Source organism: Numida meleagris, chromosome 3, assembly GCF_002078875.1.
Source record: "Numida meleagris isolate 19003 breed g44 Domestic line chromosome 3, NumMel1.0, whole genome shotgun sequence".
Lineage (NCBI taxonomy): Eukaryota > Metazoa > Chordata > Aves > Galliformes > Numididae > Numida > Numida meleagris.
This window is the reverse complement of record NC_034411.1, coordinates 55,968,298-55,988,673: the sequence shown is the minus strand read 5'-3', so window position 1 is coordinate 55,988,673 and position 20,376 is coordinate 55,968,298. Positions and strand designations below refer to the sequence as shown.

The 20,376-nt window shown below is 38.9% G+C and overlaps 1 long non-coding RNA gene across 2 annotated transcripts in view; it reads right to left on the bottom strand.

The window, feature by feature from the left end:
• LOC110396844 overlaps positions 3,363-20,376 on the bottom strand; it is a 37,154-nt gene continuing 20,140 nt past the window's right edge. Inside the window, exons 2-3 of one of the 2 annotated variants that reach the window (XR_002437297.1) lie at positions 16,329-16,406; positions 3,363-6,332 (exon numbers count right to left, since the gene is read on the bottom strand). This is a non-coding gene — a long non-coding RNA (uncharacterized LOC110396844). The remainder of the gene's footprint in view (positions 6,333-16,328; positions 16,407-20,376) is intronic. The other variant, XR_002437298.1, reaches the window with a different exon arrangement.

The following is a 20,376-nucleotide window of genomic DNA, read 5'->3' as shown; positions in this document are numbered from 1 at the left end:
CTTCGCTCGGTTAGCATATGGTATCTGATTGAATCAGGAGGGAGGATGCAATGAAGAAATTATGGTGCACTGAAGGAGCAGTGGAGTTTGCCGAGCTGGCTGCTAGTGGGGTTTTGGAAGCTGTTTGCTTGCCGCCCACCTGCACCATGTCAGTTCACTCAAAGACAGCACCAAGCCTGCAGGATTCCAGCCTGGTGCAGATGCAATCGCTGTGAGTGATTCACTGCTTTGCTCCAATGTCTCAGGCTTTCTTGAGACACATATCTCTTGGCTGTAACACCCTGCAGACAGGTCTGCAACACTGCAAGGGTCAGAGCCCTGGAAGGGGACCACCCCTCTCCCTTTTGGCTAGAGATACTTCCTGTGGGATGCTGCTGCTGCTGTGACTAAAGAACACCGGACCACTTCCTCTGGCCTCTCTCCCCTTCCTTTTCATTTTCCAAGCCAATCTGAGGAGCTGTGTACTGTGGAGTCCCTGACTGCTTCACCCAGATGGAAAGATGATTTGTATTTCATATGCACAAAGCAATAACGAAACACTCTTACTGTGTACAGAGAATGACATGTCACTGATTTAATCAGCTTTTAATAGATGTTGCTACTTAGTGTTCAATGTTATGAATACAAAGGAATAGTGAAATTAATAATAACTTACAAAGGAATTAATAATAATTTAGAGATGTTAATGGAGGTGTGGGAGTTCAGTCAATGACAGAAGTTTACCTTATTGTTTCTGTGTCTATCAGTGGTCTAATTTGCCACAGACGAGCATCTTCCCTGAGCTTTTTAAAAACTGAAAAGGTTCCAGTAAGCTCTGAAGGCAGGACACTGAACAGGCCTTTCAATCCCAGCTGGAACGTTCCAATTTAAAGCTGAAGAGGTAATCAAGATGGGAATTAATGCTTCTTTCATTCTTCCAAGATTTTACTGGATCCAATGAGAGCATCTTTTTGTTAAAAGCAGGAACAGATGGCAGCTTTCAGACCCAGAGAATGTCTTGGAGAAGTCACTGTGAGGATCAGTACCTGCAGTTCTTGGTTCACAGATGCCTGGTACCTCATGGTCTGCTGTCAAAATACTACATCAACCAAAAATATACCAAGGATCATGACCGCATTCTGCATGGAATGATTGATAGTGGCAGCAATAAACATTTGAATTACATGGACAATAAAAAGAGTTACAGATATTCATTTCATCATGGAAAAAAATCCAGTCAGCCCAGCCAGTCTAAATGTAATTCCATAGTGCTCATTAGTTGCATGTACTTCTAAATTCAGCTTTAGACCAACTTCCTCGCTTAGGCCAGAAACATCAAACAGCATGTGAACACCATACCTAATCTCTCACAAATGATGTGGCTGTTACAAATGTAGTATGTATGTAGTGATGATGGCTTGCCAGGTGCTGAGGAATTAATTCACAGTCAGACTTTATAGTAACCTGAGTAAAGTTCTGATTATATATGCTGATGTTTTTGTCATTTAAATGTGGCTGATCTGTCAGTATATGGCAAGTGCATCAGCCAGAAAGTGCCCTTATAGGTTTGGGAATGACAAATCAATGTCAAAAAAAACACAGCAAGCATCAAATAATATTCCATTCACCCACAGCAGCCACTAGAAAGCCAGGGCAGAGAAGGCAACTCTTGCCTTTCTTGTCTGAGATGTGAGGTATCTTCTTTTTCACTGTTCATGACTAAATCTTGCTTCCTATTCCTTCCATATTTTGAGAGAAATCTGAGCAAAGCTTACCTCCATTCTGAGAGATGACATAGTTTAGACTTGATGATGATTCTTTTATTTCCAATTTAAGAATACAAAATAGAGTTTGCTCATCAGTAAAAGAACATTGCAGGAAAACACAACAGTTTTCTTGCATTTCTTAATAACCCTGAATGGGCAAAGTTACACAAGACAGCCAGCCTGGTAGTATTCCTTTCCCAAATGGATCTTACTTTGACCACTTGATGACCATGTAAATTGATAATTTAATAACCATATGTCATTCTCAGAGTGGCAAGTAACATATCATATGCATCAGTCATGTTTTTCACCATTAACAAATGTTACAATCTAGGCTTCTAAGTCTTTCTGAAGAAGTCTTCCTTCCTTCTTTCCTCTTCATCTCTACTTTCTTCTCCCCTAGCTTTCTTTATCTTTTCTTTCCTCAAAAAGAACATTTTCCTCCAATAAGAGCCCCAAATTTTATAGTGATAAGTGCAAATGGCTGGACAAAAATGATCGTGACCCTTTTTTTCCCTTTTTTCAATCATCTTCTTTCAACTGAAAAAAAAAAAAAAGTGTTCTGAAGTTTAATTTATTTTAAACTTTCTGTAAAGAAAATCAGAACCAAATTATGTTCTCTATTCTCTTAGGAGGAGGAGGGAGTAGATATTCAGTATGCTCTTAAGTTACGAGTGCTGCTTCTGAACACCTGCTATCCTGTGCCATTCCAACTGCTTGGAGGTGCATAGCACTTGATTTTCTCTGGAGTAATTGGGCACTCATTACAATGTAAGGGAAATTTCTTGTTCTGAGCAAAATGCCTATGGGCACAAGAGGTTAGCAATGGAGTATGCTGGCTGCTGTCAGAAGGGAGGGGGTGCTGAGAGTCCCTAAAAAGTAGATACCACAGGCTGAATCTGGGGAACATCATGGTGCAGGATTCAGAAGAAACCAGAATGCTAAGCAATTATTTTGTCATTGGCATAGAAGTAAAGGTCCTGTGCTCTCAGTCAGAGAGCAAAGTCTTCAGGGTGAGAAATAACATTACAGCAGTGAAGCAGTTCTTGGCTTTACTGTGAGACACTTATTTGCTGGAAAGATTAGGAGAAGACATTTTAAAATAGATTCTGTTTTAAAGTATAGTTGCTTTTGTTATTTTTTTTAAAGGAAAAAAAAAGATAAAATTCAATAACGTAGTCTTACCCCTCAAATCTGCACTATAAGTAGGTCATTCCGAAAGTAATGCCTATTTATTTCCCAGGAAACTACAACAGATACAATAAGACTATTTGATAGAACAAATTCTCAGTGACAAACCACTATATTTCAGCATAGTCACCACCATTAGCTATGCATTTTCAACAGTGATGAACAAGAGTCTGCATGCTGCACTTGTAAAATCCTGCACCAACAGAGATGACCCATTGTCACTGTCGCCACTGCTGAAACACACCACCCACACACAGCCTCACTGTGCTCACATACACTATTTGGCCTCCATAAACATTCAATAAGTGTGCTTTTTTTTTCCACATGGACATGTCAGATGCCACTCTGGCAGACTGTCCCTCTGCTGCCATCTGTAGCACTGCAACAACATGTAAAGGAATACTGTCAGGAAGGTTCAGCCTCTACTGCAACACCACCAACATCTGCCTCTGATATCATGGGCCAACATAATAAAATAGAAAGTATTACTTTCAGAGCAGCCCTCATAGATATCCTTAAATATTTAGCGCGACTTCAGCTAAACATGACTGAACTCCATAGAGACACATGCACTGTGTTGAGACAGAATTAGTACTGCTAGTAGAGGTACAGACTTACTGTGAATTAGTTTGCCTATGTAGACACTCAGATAAAACTGAATTCATTATGTAGTAAGTTTGTCTGGCTTTATGGTGAATACTTTTTCTGGTGAATAAATTTGCTACCATTTGTGTCCACCAAGAAAGAGATGTAATATTAGATGCATTACTTAATAGCAAAGAATAATCAAGGACACAAATGTTTGATTGTGTCAACATTGAAAACAAGTCTGACAGTTATTCACTCAATGAAGACAATGAAACTTCTGTGTGTAAAAATAAATGTTTTTATTCTGTAAGAACAAATGCTATCAGCACAACTCAAATACTTCAGAGAAGCTCTATATGAGATATAAATAGTTGCAAAATTCAACGTAGCAAGCAAACTAAGAAAATAAAATAGTCTCAGCAAATAATTTGTTGTTCTTTTTGTTTGTTTTGTTTTGTTTTTGAGACAGTTCACAGAGGAAAATAACCAAAACTGTTGATATGCTGTTACTTATTCTCTAGCTCTAAAAAGTTTTTTCTCTAATAAATGGAAGTAGTTGAATCAGAAACTGATTTTGTTTCTGTTAAGAATAGTAGCAAAAGCATTATTTCCATAGTAAGGAAGCAAATCTATTATGTCAGAGAACTGCTGTGAGAACTTACACCTTAGCTGACCTGTAGATAACAGTAGCATTAACTTTTCCTATCTGATAACATTGTTTCAGCATGAACTTCTTATTACTTTGGCAGGTTTCTTGGTCAGACTTCAAGATCCTGGAAGAGTGATGAACTAAAACTTTTCCAGGAAGTTTATCCGAAAATACGAGCAAGCATGAGAAAGTTATGCCACCTTCATATTCATCTGCTCAAGTGTCTCAGTTACCACAAATCAATTTTAAATTGTGCGGAAGCATTTAAAAAATAAATAAATTGCCTCTCTAGCTGTAATTTCCACCATCTTCTTTCACTCGTAATTTATTCAATAACTAAAGTCTGAGAAGCAGAATAACTTTAATATATATCATAAAAAAATAATTCCAAGCTATAACTCAGAGGAAGAAGCTATATATGCAAATATACAATCCCGTTGCTGGGAGATCTCATGGATGCTCATAGGTATGAACACTGAAACCAATATTAAGGACTAAAGGCCTTAGTCCTTTGATGATGCACTTAATTGTATTCTTCAATTCCCATTTAGTAACAGATTTCTGTCCATTCCATTTATATGACGTGTTCCTTAAATTTTACAAATTCAGCCTTATAATAGAGGAATGTATTTCCTCCTCTGGGTGCATATGTAATCTCTTAGGGATCATCTACACTTTAAAATTATTTTGGCACAAATGCATGTAGGAAACTAAACACAGTAACTATTTCTGTTTAATTCTACATGTAGATATTAATATTGCACAGCAAAATTGTCTACTCATGGGATTATCCAGGAATGTTGATCCAAAACTGCTGCTCCAGTAAAGCTGTTTAGTCATAATACCGCATATTGGAAAGTCCTTCCAATCTATATTCAAGTCATATGAACCAGAAGAGGTGTCAAGGCAGTCAGAAGAAATTGTGATGACCACATCAGCTAGACTGGCAGAAAATCACTTACAGTGAATGTCCAAAGCCCAGTCAAGCCCAGGTGCTCTGATTCTGAGGGGTTTTCAGTTATTTTTGCAGATTTACTGCAGCAAGCCTGTGCCAGTGATGAGATCAGAGCTATGATTCCCTGAAACACAACTGTGCCCTTACCTACTCATTTCTTACTTCTTCTCAAGGCAGGCAACAAGGTAAAATGCTTGTACCTTACAAAAACAAATAATCTCACACTTAGAGGCAATTGCTTAGAGAGATGGGAAAAGAACTCTTTTACAATGCTCAGCCGGGGCCAGCTGAGCATCATCTTGTCTAGAGGAAGGGCTTCTTCCTTCACCCAATACACTGGGGCCTGGTCTTGTCCTGAAATGAATGTGAAAAAGATTGTTGAAATTTTATGCTGGTGAATCTTGGTTATACACATGAAGTCAGCCCCTGAGCCAGACATAATAAAGATCTGTAGCCTGACCTTAACCAATGCCAAAATGTTCCTTTCCTACATGGATTCCAGAGGACAATGTGTTGCACAAGGCCTTTTTACACTCAGCCATTCAAAAGTGCCAACCAGTGAGAAGTTCTGTAGAGCTGCAGGACTGTGACAGTTATGGAGGAACGAGCATCAAACTGAATGTGTTACAAGACCATAAAGTAACTACTGGCAGTTAAGGCTTTACAGCTTATTGCTGATCACTTGCACCCTTCTTCTGCACATTTCAGACAGGAAGAGTAACAGGAACATTTGTGTATTTGCTTGCTTGAAGACAAAAAACTCTTTGTAAAAATATAAAATCTGGAAACAAGCTGGCTGGTGAAGTTTTAAAATACTGGCTGCAAATCAAACATAAGAAAGGTATTGGTGAAGGCCGTGTCACACACAAAGAAGTACACAGTGATATTCAGTTTTGGAACCTTCTTTAGACTGCTGAAACAAATCAAACTTCATTTAGTCAAAATATCTTCACAACTAGACAGAGTTTGGCTTTGTTTTTGCTTTTTAAATGTAAGCAGAGGACATAAATGTCTAAATGAAGCTCTTCTTTTTTCCTTTTCTTTGCACAGAAGACTGCATTTTCCTGAGGCATGCCCCAACCATGTCATTCAATTGTACTCTTTACAAGTACCATCCCCTCTTAAAAATGAAAAAGGATCCAATGACATATGGTCACTCTTCCTTCATATGCTGTTTGCCTCTGCAAAGAACAGAGCTATAGACCTGTAAAACCAAGAGTCATACAGTAAATTGATCTTAATATGTGAAGGTTGAATTCATCATTACCTTACCTTCTACAGAGTACATGCACACACCAGCTTTTTTTCTTACTGAGTTCTTGCCTAGGTTGAAATTGTGGCACATTTTTAAATCTGAATGAGATGACTTTAGGATTATAAAAAAGGTAAATATGTGACTTGAAATGTCATCTTTGCTCTCCATTAAGTAAGAGTTAAACAAAAAGTTTGAATGGAAAGTTTAATAACAAAAGACATTTATGATGTTTACTTTAATTTTCTGGACCATTAAGTCTAAATGACATGAGTTATTGGATGCTGTATCTGGCCAAAAAATCTTTTTGACCAGTCTAAGTTTTACTACATGCTGAGCTGCCAGCATCACTATTGGGAAAAAAAAAAAAAAGAAAAACCACAAGAAAAAAAAATATGTGGACAAATCCTAGTTTTCTCAGTGAAGTCTGGATTCAGAACAGCCATTCATGCCAGAAAGTACCTTTTGAAGTTTACATTAACATGGATATTTATTTATTTTCCCTCTGTAACAATGACAGTGGTTGAGATAAACTGTTTAATTCTAAATAGAAAACACATCTGCTGTTTCTGCATTGTTTGTGGTTGCTGGAGGGGTGACAATTTAAACCAAGTAGCACACATGACATTTTAAGTGAGATGTTGTATGAGGACTTGCAGCTGCTGTACTTTCCTATTTTCCCCTTGCTGGATGGCTCTACTCCATTGAAGGGCCTGTAAGTCTTCCCATCCCCAGCACATCTTTGAAAGGGAAAGTTCATAAATATACATACACACATGCATACATATGTGTATACATGTGGTATTTTTGATGCACTCGTTCTCATTTCTTTTGAGCAGAAAGGCATTTCCTACACAGGGATTTCCATGGCCAGCCCTTCTTGAGATTTTGCTGATGACTAGGGGATGAGCAGAGTGCCTGGATGCCTAGGAAGTATCTTGGAGCTCCTGCAGTAACCTGCAGTTGAGCTCTGACCTGCTTACGTTGGACTTTATGGCCCACTTGGGGATCTGGAGTGTCTGAAGCAGCCCGGGTCTGCAGATCATTTGGTGCTGAGGAGCCGTGAGGCCGGCCCTGAGCTGGCCTCGCTCCAGCCAGCAACATCCCCGTTATCTCAAGGCTGCCAGACAGTGTTAAACAAACAGAAAGTGCTGTGGGCTTGGGCTGAGGAAGGTAGCAGGAGGTTGGAAACCCTGGCCCTGCTCCAGCAGTGGGAGATGGAGCACAGAGGCAATCGCACTGCCCATGAAGCCTGCAGCACTGTCCATCCTCTGCCCTGCACATGTGCTGGTTGAGGAGCAGAGTTCATTCCTGCCCAGTGGACTCAGGATCATAAGCTCTATTTGCAAATGAATTGAGTAATGCAGTGCTGAGACCGCTGCTAGGGATTACATATGTTTTTCTGGTCTGTCCTTTCTTTAAATCTCCTGTGTCTACAGGGCTTTAAGGTATATAAAACAATAGATTTTGACAGTGAAGTAGTGCAATCCACTAACCATAAAAACAGTGTGAGCTGCTATTTGACTCCTGTATTATGGCTGAAGAGACTAAAAAGCTCCTGAGAAGTGCTAAAAGCTCCTGAGCTGTCATCTCAGCTACAGCTAGGGCCCATGAGCTCTGACACACAGCCCCACAGCATTTCTGATGATATTTTTCTTTTCAGTTCAAAGAAAGGTGTCAGTATTTTACTTTGCTGTAGCTTGCTAGAGAAGAGGATTCTTCTTTTGCTTCTTGAAAAATCCTTAAAATCCTTCCTTGGATCTGAAAGGAAAGTGATAACTTTTATTTGAGGTGGTGGAACTGCAATTCCTTCTCTCCGTCGTCCCAGCAAAGTGAGGGCTTCTCCTTGGAGCTTACGAGATCACCTGAGGAGAGCAAATTATTCCCACTGGGAGGGACCAGATTATAGTGATCTACAAACATGAAATAAAAAATAAGTTCCAGGGGTGAGCCTTGGTATTGACCTCGAGGTCATCTTCCCCCACAACCCTCTTTGCATCACACAAACAGAACTTTGTCCTGTGCTACTAGTGTGCCCAGTGTTCAGAAACCTAGCACAAGCACGTCCAGCCAAGTGCAAGTGTAATACAAACGTGCTTTCTCTTCCTCTGGCTACAGTGGTGAGAAATTGTTTGTATTTTAAGGAGAAGGCCAGGGAAACTGATTCCCAGGTTGGACCTGGTTACAGCTGAACGGCTATGGAGCAGAGCCGGCTCCTAGGTCAGGCCCATGTGAATGCTCAGCCTCAAGTGCCAGGGACGCACAGGCCAACAGGGCCTTCGCAGGGTCATGGTGTGTTTGGGTTTGATTGTAAGGCCAGCCCCCAGGCAGCAGCCACTGCTGAGAGAGAAGCCACGGTTTTATGTTAGTTGAGGGAATCACTGAGCTGCCAAAGAAACCACATAGCAGCTATTCAGCAGATGAACTCAAATAATGCCACAGTACTTGGGTGGCCATATTTATACTGGGCTAGCCAGGAATGTCAAGATTTCATCTTTCACAAAAAAAATGCACTTCTGGCAAAAGCTATCAGACTCAAATGATCCATACTGTTAGGAGAGCCTCAGCCTTTGGACTGATGTATGTTTCCCTACTCCGCAGGTTTGAGGACAAGAAATCGCACCGTCTCCATAGATCTGTGGCTGCCTTCCTCTAAGTAAGCAAGGGCAAAAATGCAATGGCAGAGAGATACATATGAGCTCATGCAATCTGTCACAGCACAGCATTTTCCAAGCACAGGCTTTTTATCCTTGGATCTATCCCATCTCTGTCTGCACAGCCATATTTCAATGATTTGCCACAGATTAAATCTGTCAGCAATAATGTGAGAGAAGCATAGAAAAAGAGCAATGTGCATTATCTCCTTTCTTCCTCTGCAATCTTCCTGTGCTCCCAACTAATAGACAAACTCCTGTGCTGAGGGTGATCATCCTAATTGCCACCACAAGTGAACAAATAGAAGGCTACCATGAGCTTCAATGGACTTTATCCTCTGAAAGTAGGCAAGGGGGAGGTGAGGAGTCAAGGCACAGTGCCACAGCTCCCTGAAATCTTCAGCCCAATGAAGGGTCTCTAGGCCTTGCAGTGGGCAAGGCTTCTTGTGCCTGGAGTTCCCCTGAAAACTATTCTACCGTTCAGAAATGTTGCCTAGGAAAAACACATTTGTATAAGGGAATTTTTACACTTGAGGATCCTAGGTCTCTAGCCAGCCAACGGAAGCAGATCTGTGTTCCATCATACATAACTGCTTTATGCACCACAGCCTGGGGCCTTTTAGTGCACAAGCATGTCAGCTGCACCAGTCCTCCACGTGACTCCAGCAGCTCATGGCAGTGTTAGTCTGATGGCCCTCAACTTATACATCTCATTTGTCTATTAGCTCAAAATCTGGTATACTTTGAAAGGATAAGATTTAATGCATGGGTGCAATCAGTGTGTAGATCACATTTCCGGGAGAATCAAGCTCTTCTGCACATGGATTCTCAACCAGGAAATCCCGTGTGAGAATGCGGAACCCTAATTATGGTTGAAATGGACAAGTAAAGATACTTTAGTAAATTTAAATGTGTCACCATACTTTCAGAAACAAACGTAAATGAGAGCATTCTTATGGATCTTGTAGTCTCAGTATCTTATCCAGTTGGACTGTGGTCCCAGAACAGCTTCTCCAGAGCTAGTCCATTTATCTGTGCACTACACTACAATGTGCATACACTAATACTATGGAAAAAAATAGCCAAGGAAGATTTGTAAAAGAATATATATGTGTGTGTATAAAATATATGTATAAAATAAAAAATATGTATAAAACCCTACCTTAAAGGAATTACAAACTTAAAAATCAGGAGTAATATTAGAGTACCAAAATCAAGAAAATCCAAGTTAGCATTAATCCATGTAGCAGTCTTTGTAAGTGAAGTACTACTATCAGGTAATATCAGCTTTGAAAAATGATACTGATGTCCCCTTTGACCCTTTAGGAGCACTATCCAAATCTGAAGAAATCTCTCACTGCAAGGGTTTCAAAAGTATTAGAAGACTTGGTAGGATCTTTTTCTATGTCTGGTCAACAAACCACCAAAAACATCTGGTGCTAACACAAACATATTTTTAAAACTGGACTCCTGACACACAAAAGCATCTCTCTTCAGGAAAGGCAGTGGGCCAGGTGTTTAAGATTTAGGATGTGCCAAAGTGCTTGGAGCAGAAATGGACACAAGACCAGTGAAACGTTCAATCTGTGTGCAGTACTTCAGTGTCTCTTTTACAGGTTTTCCGCTCTTGCTTTTTTTTTTTTTTTTTTTTTTTTTTGGCAAATTCAGTGCAGAAGAGAGGCTTGCGCAACTCTGATTGAATACTTTCCTTTAAATAAGGAACAGTATCATGAAGAGAGCTCCAAAGCTTATTGAATGATTTTTACCAAGATATTTTTTTTCTATTAGGATGTGCTGTAATATGAACAGGAAATACTGTACAAAAATAATATAAGAAAATAAATACATATATATATAAATCCCTCAAAGAGAAACTGATCCCAGCCCTATACAAATTAGCAGGAAGTTTGCCAGGGAAATCTAGATCTCACCTATATCATGAGGGATCAGTTCTGAAATACAACAGCTAATTCATTAAGCACTGTAGAAATGAGAAACTAATGAAAATCAAGGAGAGTTATATACTATTTGGTGTAATGATTACATGTCTTTATTCCTGAAATAGGTCACAGGGAAGGAAGACAGACTGATTTCAATCCAAGTGTGGTCACTAATAGCTGGTGTAGGTGGGCTCAGCAGTAAAAGTGACGAAACAGCCACTCAACTGATAAGTGACAACTAAGCTTGTAATTTGTGTTGCTTGCCCTTCTGAGGGGGCTTCTTCCTAAACTCAGTTGAAACAGTATATTCAAAGAGCTGGTGGGAAGATGTTACAAATAGAACAAAAGCAGACCACACACATCAGGAAGTCCCTTAAAAATCAATCCCCAGGGGCACTCAGTGGCTGAAAATGCTACCCAGCCCTGCAGGCCTGCTCACCTGCACAATTCAAGTTGCTTTAAACAGAGCTGTACTACTAGTAATGCAAGTGGTATGCAAAGCTGGGAATCCTTGAGACGTTTGAACCGCTATTAAATCTCTGGTAATATTTAGATTAAAACCCCTTCGAGGTATGGACAATCTCCTGCTGTATTTATGCAGTGCCTAAAAAAACTTGGGAAGGAGTGAAGACTGAGGCTATGACGACTTCTCTAGGTCTATTTCAGTGAGAATTTCTATTTCTGTTGCTCCTACATCTATTAAGGGTGACTCAGACTGTGCTGAAAAAAGCCTACAAACTAAACTGGTTATCCATGGTACTTTTCCATATAAAGGTAGGATACTGATATAACCTTAGTTTTACAAACTCCTCTGAGTAAAGAGGTGCTGTACAGCACCAGGATTAGCCACAGGATTTGCCTCCATGTGCTACTTTTCTGTTCCCAGGACCCTGCAAATTTGGAGCTAAGCCAGAAATAGCTGTTGCTTCTTTGCATTGGAACCATAGTGCTGGCAAACAAAGCCTTGGGCCTTCTTTGTGCCTCTGCTGTGGTCTAAGCAGTTTTCATCTGGATTGCAGTCAGTGTCTTAGATAGCCCATACAGGATCCAGAAAAGTCCTTTACACTTGCCTTCTCTGTTTGGTACCATAAAATATACATATACATATACATATACATATACATATACATATACACATACATATACATATACATATACATATACATATACTTATTATGTTATTGAGACTGTAGAGCATGTACAGTTACATGACTGTAACTCAAAAGCATACACTGCTGTTGTTTGGATATTAATTACACAGACGTATATACAATTGGTTATGCTCCCAGATCCTGATGATTTAAGAGAATACACTATTCCAGAGTGCAGAGTTAGCTGCCCATCTTTTCTGGATGAACTGATGTCATGGCAATAATATGAAAATTCCTTTACACCGAGGAATTTTTGCTGGAGAAAACGGTAATTTTATTCTACAGTATAAATTTCAAGTCAATGGAAGACATTTGCTCCTGTATGGATGCAGCTGCCAGAAACAAACAATGACTGAAGGTCCAGGAGATTTTAAAATTCTAACAGAACATGCCCAGGAAATACCAATCAATTCATATAGTAACTGATCATCTTCATCCTTTAAAATACATGCTAACAGCTGTGCATTGTCTCTTCTTCCAGAAATGAGTCCAGATCCCTTTTGACCTGGTGTTACACTATTCATTTCTATTGTAGACTTTGGCAGTTTGTTCCATATTTTCAATTATATCCTTTGAGCAATGAAAGTCATCCTGAACAGTTTACAGCCTGTGCCTCATCTGTAATTTGTAACCTCTTTCTTTGGAATTAGCAACAAGTCACACAAATTTTTATTTGAAACAACTCATTCCTTTTCTAGTATAGATATTTTACCATGATTCCTGCAAATTCTTATCCCCTCCAGATGCAGTAGGACTTAATTCTCCATTGACTCAAACACAATACAGCAATTGCATTGTCTAGTCTGACTTCCTGTAAAATAAAAGTGATAAAATATCATCTCTAGCTACTGCAGTGTGGAGGCTTAATACACTGCATTGCCTAGAATGCTTGTTCTCCTATTGCTACTCTAAGTTAATAAGAAATGCATTACTCACAGTTGCATTCCTTAGTTTCATATTCCCTATACAGGCTTGCAAATGACTCCACAAGGCATTAGGTAATGAAGAATCAGACTCTGCCAAATGGATGCAATTTTTCTTGATCCATTTTTGTATATCTCTCTATATAAATATTTTATTATTTATTATTTCAGGTTTCAGTAGTGTTTTACCACATTCTCTATGTACTTTCTGGAATAGAAAATGAAATAGCTACATGATAAATATTAGGGTGGTTCCGAAAGTAATGCCTCCTATTTTATGATGTTGACCCATGACATTAGAGGTGAATGTTGGTGGTATGGCAGTAGAGGCTGAACTTTCCCATCAATATTTTGTTCAGTTTTGTTGCTGTGTAACAGATGGCAGCAGAGGGACATCTGACAAAATGGCATTTGACATAGAATTGTGTATGAGGCAAAGATGTGGAATTGAGTTCCTCCAGGCATAAAAAATGGCACCCACTGACATTCATTGACACTTGGAGACCAAATAGTGGATGTGAGCACAGTGACAAAGTGGGTGGTGCGTTTCAGCAGCAGTGACAGTGACATCAAAAACAAGCCACATTCCAGACAACCATGCACAGCTGTCACATCACAAAATGAAGAGTGTCTCAATCAGCTCATCTTTGTGAATCTGCTAATGGTGGTGGCTATGCTGGAAAAGAGTACTTCGTAGCTGAGGATTTGCTCTATCAAATAGTGTGCCCTTAGTATCTGTTGTAGTTTCCGTGGAAATAAATAGGAGGAATTACTTCCAAAGCAACCCATATATTATTATCATACTGTCAATGGAGATTGGATAGAATCTTGCTAAAATCTTTTTTTTTATTAAAAGAAAAAAAGACTTTCAGATGGAGATTATTTTTCTGATTCTTTGGTTAACCAAATTGCTATTAAAATATGAAAATATTCGCCTTTAGATGTCGGTAAACATATGAAAGAGACGTTTACTGGGAGTAAAAAATAAAAAAAAATGGTTCAGAAATGGACTAAAGATATATAAGAGTTGCTTCTGAGGAAGAGTCATGCCTCTAGTCTGAAACTGCATGGTGAATAGTCTTTACAGTGGCAGCTTCAGATTCTCGGGCTGATGTTACAAACTTGATGAGAAATTTCAGAATGGCATTTTTGAAATGCTATTTCAGTGTGACATATCTTTTCTGAAAACACAGAGACAATTTATGTTGAAGACAGAATTAAAATAGAAGAATGGCTACTCCCTCTCTTGTGTTTAGATTACAGTTCTCAAGTATCCTGCTTGAGTGAAAGGAACAAGTCAGAGGAAAACACTCAAAAGTAGGTTCTTATAGAACTTGGTATTTTTGCAATATTTACTGTAGAATTAGAACATAAAATATTCTTCATCTTCCTCTATCTCCCACTCCCAGGCTCTATGTCCTACTTCAGCCTAAAAAATGAATGCTCAGCTATCTGTTGAAGTTTAGATATTATTTTAAAAGCTGCTTCCATTTTAAATCATTTTCAACATTTCAGAAATAGTTGTCCCAACAAGCTGGAACTTTGGAGATTATATCCAGAACAATTTGATGAACAGAATCACAGCATGAAAAGCTGCTTAAATCTGTAAGAGAAGTAAATGCACCATTCCAGCTGAGGGACCCAGAGGTCTTAACTGGGCATGATCAAGTGAGTGTATTGCACAATCTATTTTCTGAATCTTGAGGATATGTTTGTCCCAATTTATTTAGTAACTTGGAGTGAGTAGACAGCATTTTGGAATTGACTGAGGCATAAGAATCCTTACAACTCTCTCTCCAAATCCTTAGGAATCTGATGCAGGAGTGACTTAGTCATGCAGTATTAGAACATTTTCTTCCCCAGAGGAAGCATCAAACACAACATAATCCCATATAAAGATTATGTAGAATGACCATTTGTGATCCTGTTATGTTTCTTCTTTTCTAGTATTGATATGAACCGGTCACAAAAGCTTATCCTGTGATTAAAAGAGAAATGTAAAGAATTATACAGTATTAAATGATTGTAGACTGACTCTTGCCCTCCATCCTACTTGTTGTAGGCTCTGTTATGCAACTGAGTGTAGTGACATAAATAGGATATAGGCCCTCTTTATCTTTTTGGAAGAAGTTATAGTGTATTCAAAAGATTTTTGGTATGTGTGTTTCTTTATCATCATTATAAAAACAACTTGGATATGGGCTCCACGGGAAATTTATAGTCTCTCCATGACACAATTAAATTACAAATGTCTCATTAGAGACTGCCAGTTTACCTCAGATAATGACCCTAAAACATTCATCTCAAAGCTCATTTCCAGACTGTTTTTCTTTTGAACTTGTACTTGTGGATTGTACTTTTATGAATATGTTTTTAAGGGGCACTGTCCTTCAGGGCACACCATAAATACTAGTGTGCTTGGAGTAAAAGTTGTTAAGAGTTCAGAGAACAGAATAGGGAGAGAGGCTGCTGAAGGGAAAGATAAAACCAAGCAAGATAGCTAAAGTTCAGTTATGAATACGTTCATCAAGCACAGGAAAGAAGTTTTGAATACACTGATTCTTTATCCATTGCAAGCTACAATTGCAACAAAATCTCAGCTGATGATGGAAGTACAGTGGGAGAATGTATTTACTGTGATTCACTATGATTTCAAAATAAGTTTGATACCAGCTATTTCTGATGCTGATCAAGTTTTACCAAGTAGTCCCTTTGGTGAACATCTTATATTTTGTCTTTTTGCCTTTGGCATCCATTACACTCTTGACTACTGAAACAATAAATACCAGTAAATTGGAAATTAACTCTTTTCCACCAATTTTGACATTATGTGTTGAGTTAAAATATCTACCTGGATAGACTTAGACTGTTTGCTGGCCTTTTTATTTTAATTCTCACAAAATACCATAAATGTGTTAGGAACTGGTTGCCAAGAGAAGTTGTGGATGTCCCATCACTAGTAATGATCAAAGTCAGGTTGGATGAGCCTTCGGGCAACCTGATCTAGTGAAAGATGTCCCTGTCCATGAAAGGAGTTTGAGCTAGATAATTTTTAAAGGTCACTTCCAACTCAAACCATTCTATATTATTCTGTCTCTCATGAATTCCAGGAAATGGGTAAATCAGATTAATGAATCCACTGCATGAAAATTTAAGAAAGAATTTAAGAAATTAAGAAAGAATTTACAGTCCTCTTCATACAAAACATTCTTTTCTCAAAAATCAATAGCTTCTTTGTAAAGAATGACCTACTGTTCAGTGTTATGAAAAAGCAACTTACCTGATTCTAGTTTCTCTTTAATGCCTGCACTCGTGAGGAGAGTCATTGGCCATGAGCTGCTTTCTCTTCATATGTATTCTATCAGAAGGGAACACAACATATCATTTGTGTAGAAAGGAAGAAAGTGGTTCTAACTTCATTAGTTCGCCTGGCAAGTGAAATAGATTCTTTATATTACGTCTAAAACTTCTGCTCCCTTCTTTCTTACATCAAAAGCTTGAGTAAACTAAAGCTGCAGATGTGGATCTAAAAATGTTCTTCTCTGTATTAACTGCCAGAGAGGAAACAAAACAGTGAACAAGGTTACAGAACTGTCTTCTCCCTCAGTTTTCTGAACAAGTTCCCTCTCCTTGCGCAATGGTCTCATGAGGTAAAAACTAAACTGTTTGTCTCCTCTCCTTCTGACTGTCTCTTAAGCTGGATCATACCATTCACACTTCTCCATATGGAAGGATTAGTTGTGTCAAAATCTATGTCATAATGCATTTCTTGAAATGATGGTAAATGAATGAGAGAAACAATTTGTGTTAAAATCTTCTAGGTCACATATGGCCACTAAGGTTATAAAGTCTCAATTTTGTTTTAAATACTCCCTGAGTTCATACGCTCATCAGAATTCATGGGCAGGAAATTTTACTAAAATTTCCTATTGCTATGTCCAGGATTAACTGCAAAAAGAATGGATACTGACTTTGCAGTATTTTTTGACTTCTATTTTTCATCCATCCTTTCTATTTCCAGGAACAGTAAAAGCAACAGGACACCTGACATTCAATTAGTGTTCACAGAGAAAGCATCAGCATTACTTAAACTTATCCACAGTGCATAGGTATGAATTAAGGAATTCAGGATACTGATAGGTGTGAGTGGGAAAAGGGCTCATGAATAGTTAATATGCAGCAATCTACTATAAGGCAATATCCAGTAATTGTTCATTTGCGGATCACTTGAGACCACCTGGTGGTGGAGAAAAGCTGAAACATACAAGCCTTACAAATCCCAAGAGTAAGCAGACAAATGAATTGAAACAAAATACATTCCAGTTTCAGAGTTTTCTGTGAGTCTGACTCATGAGTGCTGGAAGTCAGCAATACTATGTTAACATCTTTTTAAAAAAAGATAGCTTCTTCTCCCCTCGCCTGCATTTGATAGTTCCTTGAGTAGTTGCATGTGTTGTATCAGATTGTGGATAGCAGTGACAAGTATGATATAGCAGTAGGTTCTATTACAGAAGTTAGGAGTGTTTAAAAGTAGCAAGGAAGCCAAAAAGGCATTTAAAATATTCCAAAGGCAAGCTAAGAGAAATGGTCCTTTGGTTGTTTCAGAGGAGTCACTCCAAAAAGCTCAGTATCTAACAGCTCCTTCTTAAGCACATAAAATTAGCACTGAACTTTCAAGAGTACAAAGCGCCATGACCTGTCTGCTCTGATTTGCAGCCCAGCCCTGTTGGAAGCAGAGCTTTGGTTTTTCAGCCCTAGATTTCTTTGCAAGTCCAATCTTGAAATCTCAAGGAAACATTTCCTTCATTTGTTTCATTAAAAAAAAAAAAAAAAAAAAAAAAAAGGTGTTTCCTGGAAGTCTGGCAAGTATCATACTGTAAAAGCAGATAGGCAACACCCTTTGCAGTTCATGCAGTTCAGGTCTTTCACTGTAAAGTAAAACTAGCTGAGGTGAGATTTATCTGTACTACCTGCTGCAGTCTTATTACCTGAATATCATCTTTAAGAATTCAGATACATACAAAAAATATTGTCATTTATGTAGAGGAAAGATTTATATGGCTATGAGTAAAACCATTCTTCTGGAATGAATATGATCCTAAAGTTTAGAAATCCTCAAGCTATTCTCTAAACAAAGATGTGGGAAACTATTACTGTTTATATTAAATATTCCCATGTGGATCTTTTGGTCCTTGTGGAATATGAATGGCAATCTCTTGTAAAATCCCTACTGAAGCTGTCAACACTTTTTATATGAGGCATCACAGATACAGAGAGGAGTGCAGCATGCATGTGGGTGGGACATACCTGTTTCCTTAGGAATTGCTCACTATTCTGGTGGCAGATATGTTTTCTGAGGCTTCCCAAATATCAGAGCAAAGTCAGTAAATGGAGCAGGATTAGTCACAAGGGAGGAAGTGATACACTCTTCTTTACTGCCAGTTTGTGAAACTGTCTTCATCAGAACTATCCTGATTTAGAGCAGAGGAATTTGACACTAAAAGAATGGTCCTGTGCCACGGAGTCAGTCCCCATTCCCACAAACCCTATCGTATACAGTGAGCTCAAACATTCATCAGGTTCCACCTTGAGCCTTTCCATTTTGTCATGGTTTTATGATTTTTGGTTATTGGTATTCCGCATCATAATATCATGTAGCGTACTGGGAGTTGAAGAGTTAATGCTCCAGTTCCATGGATAGTTCTGGGTGCCTGGTCCTCAGAAGAACTACATTTCCTGGGGGACTTTGCTGCTCTGTTACCATTTCTGGTCAGAGGGAAAGATAAAACTGTTTGCATATCACGAGACCTTCTCTCTTCTCTGCCCGTCTCTCGTCCCTGCAGCATCTCGCTTCTTAGCCATTTCACCATCGGTATTAGAGTAAGGCCTACTTTAATTTTGGACACTGTCTCTCATTATTATTGGATTTAGTAGCTTAAATTGTATTACACTGTGTTATTTTGCATTCCGATATCTTATTTAGTAAATTGGTTTGTTTCTCCTCAGATCGTTGCCACTGTTTTGTTTTTAGGCCCATCTCCCTACCCTTTTTCCCTTTTCCCTTTCCCAGGGCATGGGTCTGTGGGTCCCCCGCCCCACTAGTCACGGAACTGGGCCGAACCTGCCCATAAACCGTTGACACATTTTTACCTATTACCTTCATGGACACTTGATCCAGAAACCATCTTCTGCATTGAAGCATAAATTAATTCCTGGACTGTTCATACCTATTTCTCCTTGTGCCAATATCCCCTGTTTATTTAAATTTATCTTCCTGGCATTTCTTCCATTCTTTTGCCTTAGTATACTGGTGGAAAGTATCTGTGCCCTCTGTCAGGTTTTGTTGCATTGCCAAACAATGCCAAGCTCTTCTGGTCTCTTCTAAGACAGGAGCCTCAGTGAGCCCTTTGGTGCATTTTTTTCAGTGGGTTTTTAATTACCCCATAAGCTCTTCCCTGCTCTCATTGCCCTTGTATGAGATTGATCATACATAATCAAAAAGAGATGGATTCAAGGTATACCACAGAATTACCTGCCACTACAATGGAGAAGTCCAGTCCCTACCAGAAACCCTTCACCGGTAAACATCAAGCTTGTGTTCTCATGGTCAAGACCTCTTTACAATTTCCACAGCATTTTTTCCTGTTTCTATTACTTCCAGATGATGAGATCTGACTTTATCGCTTACAACACTTATACAATTAAGTGAGAGGTGAATCAGGGCCAGGTCGTTTGCCAAAAAACAAGTAAAACCCAAACACTTCACGTCACTGTTTATTTTCACACTCCTCTTGAAGAAATCTCTAGGTCAGCTACACCAAACTTTGACTTCAGCATGCCGTGGATAAGTCTCTTGCTCAAGCTACCTTGTTTATACCTTTCTGAATGATTTCTCCCAAGAGTATTTGTAGCCCAAAATGTAGTTACCAGAGAGAATTCAAACAGAAATCAAGATTAAAAAGTCATGTGTTGTTCCTGTAATTGCAGAAATAAAGCAGCAACTGTACAACACATATCTGGTCACTATAAAGGAGGTATTAATTTTATGTTATACCGGCATAAAGTATTATTAAATACAGTTGAAGTGAAGATGTTTCTCTCTTGAAGTCAGTGGCAAAACTCTTGCTGAGTTCAATGGGCTAGGATTTCTGCTACAGAGTCTGGTTCACTACTTATTTGTATCAGTTGTATGCCAGTGTAACTGCTGAAATTGCTGGAATTCCCTTGGTGTTGAAGCAGTGAAATCAGAAAAGGAAAGGAAGGGAAGAAGGGAGGAAGGGAGGAAGGGAGGAAGGGAGGAAGGGAGGAAGGGAGGAAGGACGGAAGGA